At 36.5% G+C, this 6,928-nt stretch overlaps 1 protein-coding gene across 2 annotated transcripts in view; it reads left to right on the plus strand.

The window, feature by feature from the left end:
• SNX13 (sorting nexin 13) overlaps positions 1 to 3,143 on the plus strand; it is a 176,109-nt gene extending 172,966 nt beyond the window's left edge. For both annotated transcript variants that reach the window (XM_053609451.1, XM_053609453.1), the window contains exon 26: positions 1 to 3,143. This exon is cut by the window's left edge and continues 325 nt beyond it. The gene's annotated coding sequence lies outside the window, so the exon portion shown is untranslated.
• Positions 3,144 to 6,928: the final 3,785 nt, after the last annotated feature.

A 6,928-nucleotide genomic window follows, 5' to 3' on the forward strand; every position in this document is an offset into this window, starting at 1 on the left:
TACTGTTGTGTCTGCACCAGTCTTTTAATGTCTCAAAATAGATTATTAATACATCCATAATCTGTGGTTCTTCTCATCCTCATCTGTAATCCAGCCACTACCAAGAGAGATATTCGTGTCTTAAATGATTTGGTGCGTACTTTGCAACATTGAGAGGATACTGCCCCCATCTCAAGCAAAAATGATGTTGATCTCTTCTGTTTCAAACTAGTCAGCATTCTTCAGCAATGACATTCAGCAATGACAAAGTGCTAGAGTGTATATGAGAGCTAAGGAAAGCACAAAACAATGGTTCACAGATAAATAGGCTCATTTGTTTAATAGTTGGAGACTGTAAAGTATGAATTAGAGGAATTTGTTTTGCATAATGATTTTGTAGGTCTGTGTCAGCATTTTGATACAGTGTGGATTAGCCAGATGAATGATGTTGGGATGTTTCAGGTCTGGGAAGAGTGACAGAATGCCCTTAAAGTATGAAATAATCTTATCCCCAAATTACAGTTTTGTGACATAAAACCAAGTTGAAAATAAAACCAATCAAAAAACAGAATTTGATTGAATTTGTTATCACTGCTATAAAACAATTTTACTTGGTTCTTACCTACTTTAAGGGCTCTGTTTTGCTCTTATGGTACTAAATTTTAAGTTTTCTTTTGGCATTCTGTGTACAAAAGGAAACATGGTGGTTCTCATTCAAATTTCAAAATTATTAGTTTTATCTTTAACAGATTACTGACTAAACAGAAGGGGGTATAGTTTGTTGGAAGAACTGCCAAATACATTTTGTCCTTCTAAAAATATGGAAATTAAAAGAAAATAGTACTCTATTGAAGTTACCATATAATAATTTTAAATTGTGTGATCTGGACATGCCTTAGGTAACTGCAGAAATAGCAAATCAAAGGATTAATGAGCTTATTAGTCTTATGTAAACATACAAATTCCTGATTCTATTATAGTGTACATATATGAAAATAATGAAAATGAAGCTATAATATTTTTTAAAATATGCTTTTATTTATATTTCGCATAATGTAAAATTGTACTAAATAAAGCTAATAGGCAGAACCCCTTAGTGTATATATTTAAGTCCCTAAAACAACTTTATACCAACAAAACAAAATATCTTCTCTAGTTTTCGAGCCTCCGTACTTCTTAGTTTTCTCACTCTTCGTTTTGTTCATCTTGGAACTCTTCATATCCCCTGTATGCAGAGTTTCTGCATAGTTTTAAATACTTCCATTGGCTAAGGGTTTGGGTCTGTCTGCTATTTTGTTTAAAAAATTTTTAACACTAAAACCTTAAAATAGTGAAGCTACTTAATCAGACCACTGAGCCAAGATTCTGGAATTAAAAGAATGTCTGGGTGCTTAAGATAAAGGGACAGAGTATTGGTATCCCAGTTATTTGGGAGCTTTAAGATTGGAACAAGACATTATTGTCTTGTTTTCATTAGATCTTACTTACAAAGTGAGGCCTATTAACAGAATAAAGCCTTCCTTTAAAGCTTTATAATAATAATCATATTTATTAATAATGCTGTTGTGCATACTTACAGTTTGCACATATTCAGCATGTGTTGCATGTCTTCAGAATTAATGAAATCCCTTCCATTGCAACTTGCAAGTGAGAAAAGATCCTTAGAGGCTCCGGTGGAAGAAATAGTATTTCTTCTCAGTGTGTCTCCCTGACCAAGCCCCTTCCTGAGCCCCAGGCTTTAAAATTGAGGATGTGTGAAACATGTCTGTAGGAAGCATCACCACGACTGTAAGTGCAATGATTTTCATATATACCCCTGCCCCATTCAAGTATATTTTTTGACATGAATTAGAATATACAGAAGATTTCATGTAAGAACCTCATGTGTATGTACATCAACCAGGGAAAGAAACGTCAGGTAAGATTGCAAATTCAAATTTTCAAAACAGAGCCCTGCCGGATAACTTCCAATCATACCAAAAATTATTTGAGTAATTTTTGTTTAAAAGAGTGTATATTTCAAAAGTAAAAATGTCAAATGGTAGTCTGTGTACACATAGTGCATCTTCTCTATGCACATCTCTGTTCTACATCAGAAAGCCGTGGCCATGCTAAAATTAGAGATACTTTTTGAGTGACTTGGTCAAGCTTTGTGTAAAATATTTAATCCCTAAGTCAAGTACAGTGTACTATGTTTAATAAAGTTATTACATTTAATGCATTTATTGCATATATGAATATATACATGAAGAGGCTTTATGACTTCTGGTATTTGATTTTGAATATGTTTTAAGTCAGTAGTGCCTTTAGGCAAGAACCTTCAAAATTAATTGTTCTTTCATCTTCTGATTTTTCAGGTAACATGTAAACTATTTAGAAACCATCATAGTTTATTCACCTAAAAAATTGTATGATTTAACTATATCACTTAGACGGGCATTTCCTGTAATTAGGGTGTTTTGAATAGTTGCTGAAAACAATTGTGCCATTGACCAATGGATGCACTTGGTTAGCCTTAATTTAAAACAAACAAACAAACAAAAAAAAAAACATTAAAACTTCCTTAAATATTCAGTTTGTTCATTTTAAGTTTGTGCTGCTGGTGTTTGGAAAAAATCAAATGGTTAAGTGCTACCAGAAAGTGTACCAATTTTTTTAAGAAAATTAAGAACAATATAAATTTCACAATCTGAAATGTTAATTTTGTGCAATATTTTCATTTAATGCATGTGTATTTGAGTAATTGTAAAATAAATGAATTTTTAATGTTTTGAGAAGTAGTTTAAACTGTCTTCTTAACCCAACAACTTAACATTCCGTTGTTGCTGCATCCTTTTATTTAAAGACTTGTTTTAAAAGTCTTTTTGTCACTCCTTGTAAAATTCTTTTATCAGTAATAAATTTTGCTTATAGGAGCATGGCTCCTGTATTACAAGGGAAAAATATAAAGAGCACATTTTAGGATAATTGTTAAAAGATAACTTGTGCATATCATTGTACAGTTAAGTGTCAACTGTGTGCCTGACTGTTCTGTCAATACTTTCTTTAACAAAGAAGAAACAGCAATCAGAATGTCAGTTATTTTTATTGAACTAAAAAGATTAAAACTTTTATTTGGTTTGTGTTCTGTCCATTAGAAAATACTAATAAAGTATTAACAAACATCTTTGTTGAGTTTATTTAGTAATAGTGTTTTTGTTACTTTAAAAGATGCTTGCTGAATAGTCTTTATTTTTAGTATCTATGGGGATTTTATTTTTCATTTAGAAATCAAGCAATGCAAATTCCAGATTGATAGATGAGCTTTTGCATGATTACTGACTTAAACTAACTGAAGTCAGTTTTTTCCTTTTATGAAGCAAATAATTTAATATCACTATCCTAAAGGAACTTCTACTTCCCACATATAGAAAGTTCTATAATAGTAATTCATTAGCAATTTTTATTTGCTCTCATTTTTGAGTCATATTTAAATTCTAAAAGGTGATAGATTTAGTACTAGCAATGTAGCTATGCCTGGTTGGTCACAATATTTGCCTTCTTGGACTTGTATCCACATCAGATGTGGTAACTGCTCCTGTACCAAGGACTGGCTGTGATTTCTTAAAATGCATACTGTAAAATATTGGTCCATTTAAGATGTTCCTGGGGAAAAACTTTCATGTCATACTTATTTGTATCTCATGCAGAGCTGTCTCTATACTAACCACAATGCCAAATTATTCCCTCACAATTCAAATGATTGTATCAAAGGCTCTGAGAAGTCATTTAAGAAGTCTGTTTAACTTTGCTTACGTAATTTCACAAACTTAGTTAACCATAGAATCTTTTGGCAAACAGCTTCAGGATCATGTTTTCAAGAGGTACAGTTTGAAAAAAAAAAAAAGAGAGATACAGTTTGGAAAATCTTTAATAAGGGAGGAAAAAAAAGGTGAAACATCTTTAGTTAAGAAATATAAACCAGACAGAAAAGCCGATAGATTGGGGACACGGATTTTTTTTTTCCTACCATTCCAATGGAAAGTCATCTTGGAAGAAGAATACAGAACGTTAACAGCTGATTATACACAGATATTAAAGAGTGGAACTTGGGTGAGGGATAGTGAAGTGCATCTCCTAAGAAGTGGAAAGATAACTTCCAAGGATTTTGCTGGTATGACCAAAAGAGTAGTAACTAGAAAATGCAAGGGGTAGGGAAGAAATATCATGCAGTTTAATGTATAAAATGCGTGTGCCAGACATTGACCTGTATGTATATATATAATGGCAGATAATATATTTGAAAAGGAAAACTTGTGACAGCTGAGAATGGAAATGACAATCACCTTATATGTTTACTCATGCAGTGTATGAGTGATGTAGTAAATGTGATATTTTAAGTTGGTAAATACGACGTTTTACATATCATTGAGAGCGGAATGAATTAATAGGACTATGTGCTGGGAGTCTCCAAGTCTACCCTGTGGCAAGGACTCAGGATATAGTCCATACCCACAGCTAAGACTTATTACAGCAAAAGAAGATATCATAGAACTCTTGTATATGACACAAAGTCTGGGGGAAACCAGGGTTAAGCTCCCAACTGTTCTTTCCCAGCTGAGTCAGATAAGATGCAGTTAATTCCCCCAGCAAAGATTATGACAACACGTGAAATACTGCAAACCAGGGTAGCTCATATGAGACTTAGTGTCTACAGTTTGGGGGGTAGTTCATTTATACCCCCTCTGCCCCTCACATGGCAAAATTCCAGACTCAGAAGGAAAGACATGTTCACTGTGTTTTTCATACAAACAGTTCCAGGCATCCTGAAACTACGTATGGCCCACGGGCCACATGCGGCGGTGTGATTGTATTTGTTCCCGTTTTGTTTTTTTACTTCAAAATAAGGTATGTGCAGTGTGCATAGGAATCTGTTCATAGTTTTGTTTTTTTTTTAAACTACAGTCCAGCCCTCCAACAGTCTGAGGGACAGTGAACGGGCCTCCTGTTTGAAAAGTTTGAGGACCCCTGGTAGGCTTTTTGAGCCACTTTTATCAGTTTTGAGAATTGGTGGAAACACTCCTAAAAACTAAGTTCTCAAACTGAGAACCAGGGCCAAACTTTTGAGCAGGATTTTCAAAGGATTAACAGTCAAGTCTGCTATGTTAAATCTTTTGCACAGCTATGTATCTTGATCCAAAGAAACGGCTAAATAGAAAGCAATGAAGAGTTTAACGTTAAAGGTCCATAAGATTGATCCTTATGTTGAAGCCTCCACACTTACAAAAAGGAAACATGACAGAGAATTTAGATGTAGATAAAAGGAAAACCATTCAAGTCATATTGATGTGCACATGTATTGCCGTCCAAGAAACTGGAGAAATAGATTGTGTACTTCCAATAAAGATTATCATAGCAGTTATTTATACAGGTATACAACACCCTTGTGAAGTATAGGCACCATTTTATCCTCTTCAGTTTGCAGGTGTGACAACTAAGGCATAGAGAGGTTGAGTCATTATCCAATGCTTCACAACTAGTAAGTGCTCAAGCCGAACTCTTGACCCAGGTAGGCTGCCTCTAGGGTCTATGTCCTGGTACTACTGACATTTTGGGCTGCATAATCCTTTGTTTTGGGAGCTGTCCTGTATATTTAGAATATTTAGCAGCATTCCTGGACTCTGCCTGTTAGATGATGCCTGTAGCACTGGGTTCCCTATTGTGACAACCAATTGTAAACAATTGCCATGCCGGGCTGTCCGGCAGGTCCAGAAGAGGGGAGAGTAGGGCCAGCCTTACTCTGTCCCCAGGACTGAGCGGGATGGTGAGCTTCGGTGGCCCGAACAGGAACACACGGAGCCGGGAATCTGTCGAAGCAGGAACTCAACTTTATTGCGCCAAGCAGCCACTTATATAGGGCATGGGGAAGGGGCAGGGAAAGGAGGTGGGGGATGAGGTACGTGAAATAGGTGGTATAACAGGGTTGAGCCAATGGTATGGTACCACGTTGGCTGTATCTAGGTAGAGGCAGTTTCAGGCTGGGCCTTGCTGAGTGATTGCTACACGGAAGTAGCTCGATGGATCTACTTCTAGTCAAGCTCAGGAAGTTGCACTAGGCCTCAGGCACATGGCAGGGCCCAACATTGCCAGATGATGCCAGGGTGGGGGTTGTACAAAACCCTCCAGTGTACAAAGGAGGGAGTACAAACCCAATTGAAAACTACTGACCTTAGTGCTCAGTTACAAAAACAAGTAGAGACTAAGGACTTTGGATATCTAGTATCTTTTTAAACCAACACTTGAAAAATTCGTGGCTTGCCTTGTAGGGAGAATACCAGTAGAATGCCGAACTCTGCTTTAAAGGGAGGGGAAGGCTGGGGCAGCAAAACCAAATACTTTATCCTGCCTTTATTTAATTAAGCAAGCACTTCATAGTTAGGAAAGGTGGAGTGGCAAAGAGACTTAGCAGCCCCAGATGAAACAAGAAAAACAGTCCTTCTCAAGATGTTTGAAGATGTGAGGTGAATGATTATATGAGAAAATTGCTGTTATACTCCCTGACCGGGCTGATTATATGAGAAATTCAGTAATTTGGTATTTGTGAAAGTTATTTTTCTTTCAAATAACTGTCGTTCCTTTTATCTACCACTTCTTCTAAAGCCTAAAAATTCCCTTGCCGTCACCTTCCTTTCTAATGTTCTTGTCTTTGGAGTTTTCCTTTGACAGGTGGACGTTCCATGGGGATGCCCCTGTGACTCACTCACTGAGTCGACTTTGGCTGGGAGATGCACCTCATCAGCGGTTTGCACTCAGATGCACCTTGCCTCCCAGGAGGAACCTCATTCAGCAATTAGAGCTTTTACCCTGGCTGACTCCCTGCCCCAGCTCCTGTGCTTTTTCTAGGTCTTGGTCAAGTCTGGTTCTAGTAAATATGAATGTACAGCTGCTTCACTTCTCAACTGGTGGAAGC

The sequence above is a fragment of the Nycticebus coucang genome, chromosome 11 (genome assembly GCF_027406575.1).
Source record: "Nycticebus coucang isolate mNycCou1 chromosome 11, mNycCou1.pri, whole genome shotgun sequence".
NCBI classification, from domain to species: domain Eukaryota; kingdom Metazoa; phylum Chordata; class Mammalia; order Primates; family Lorisidae; genus Nycticebus; species Nycticebus coucang.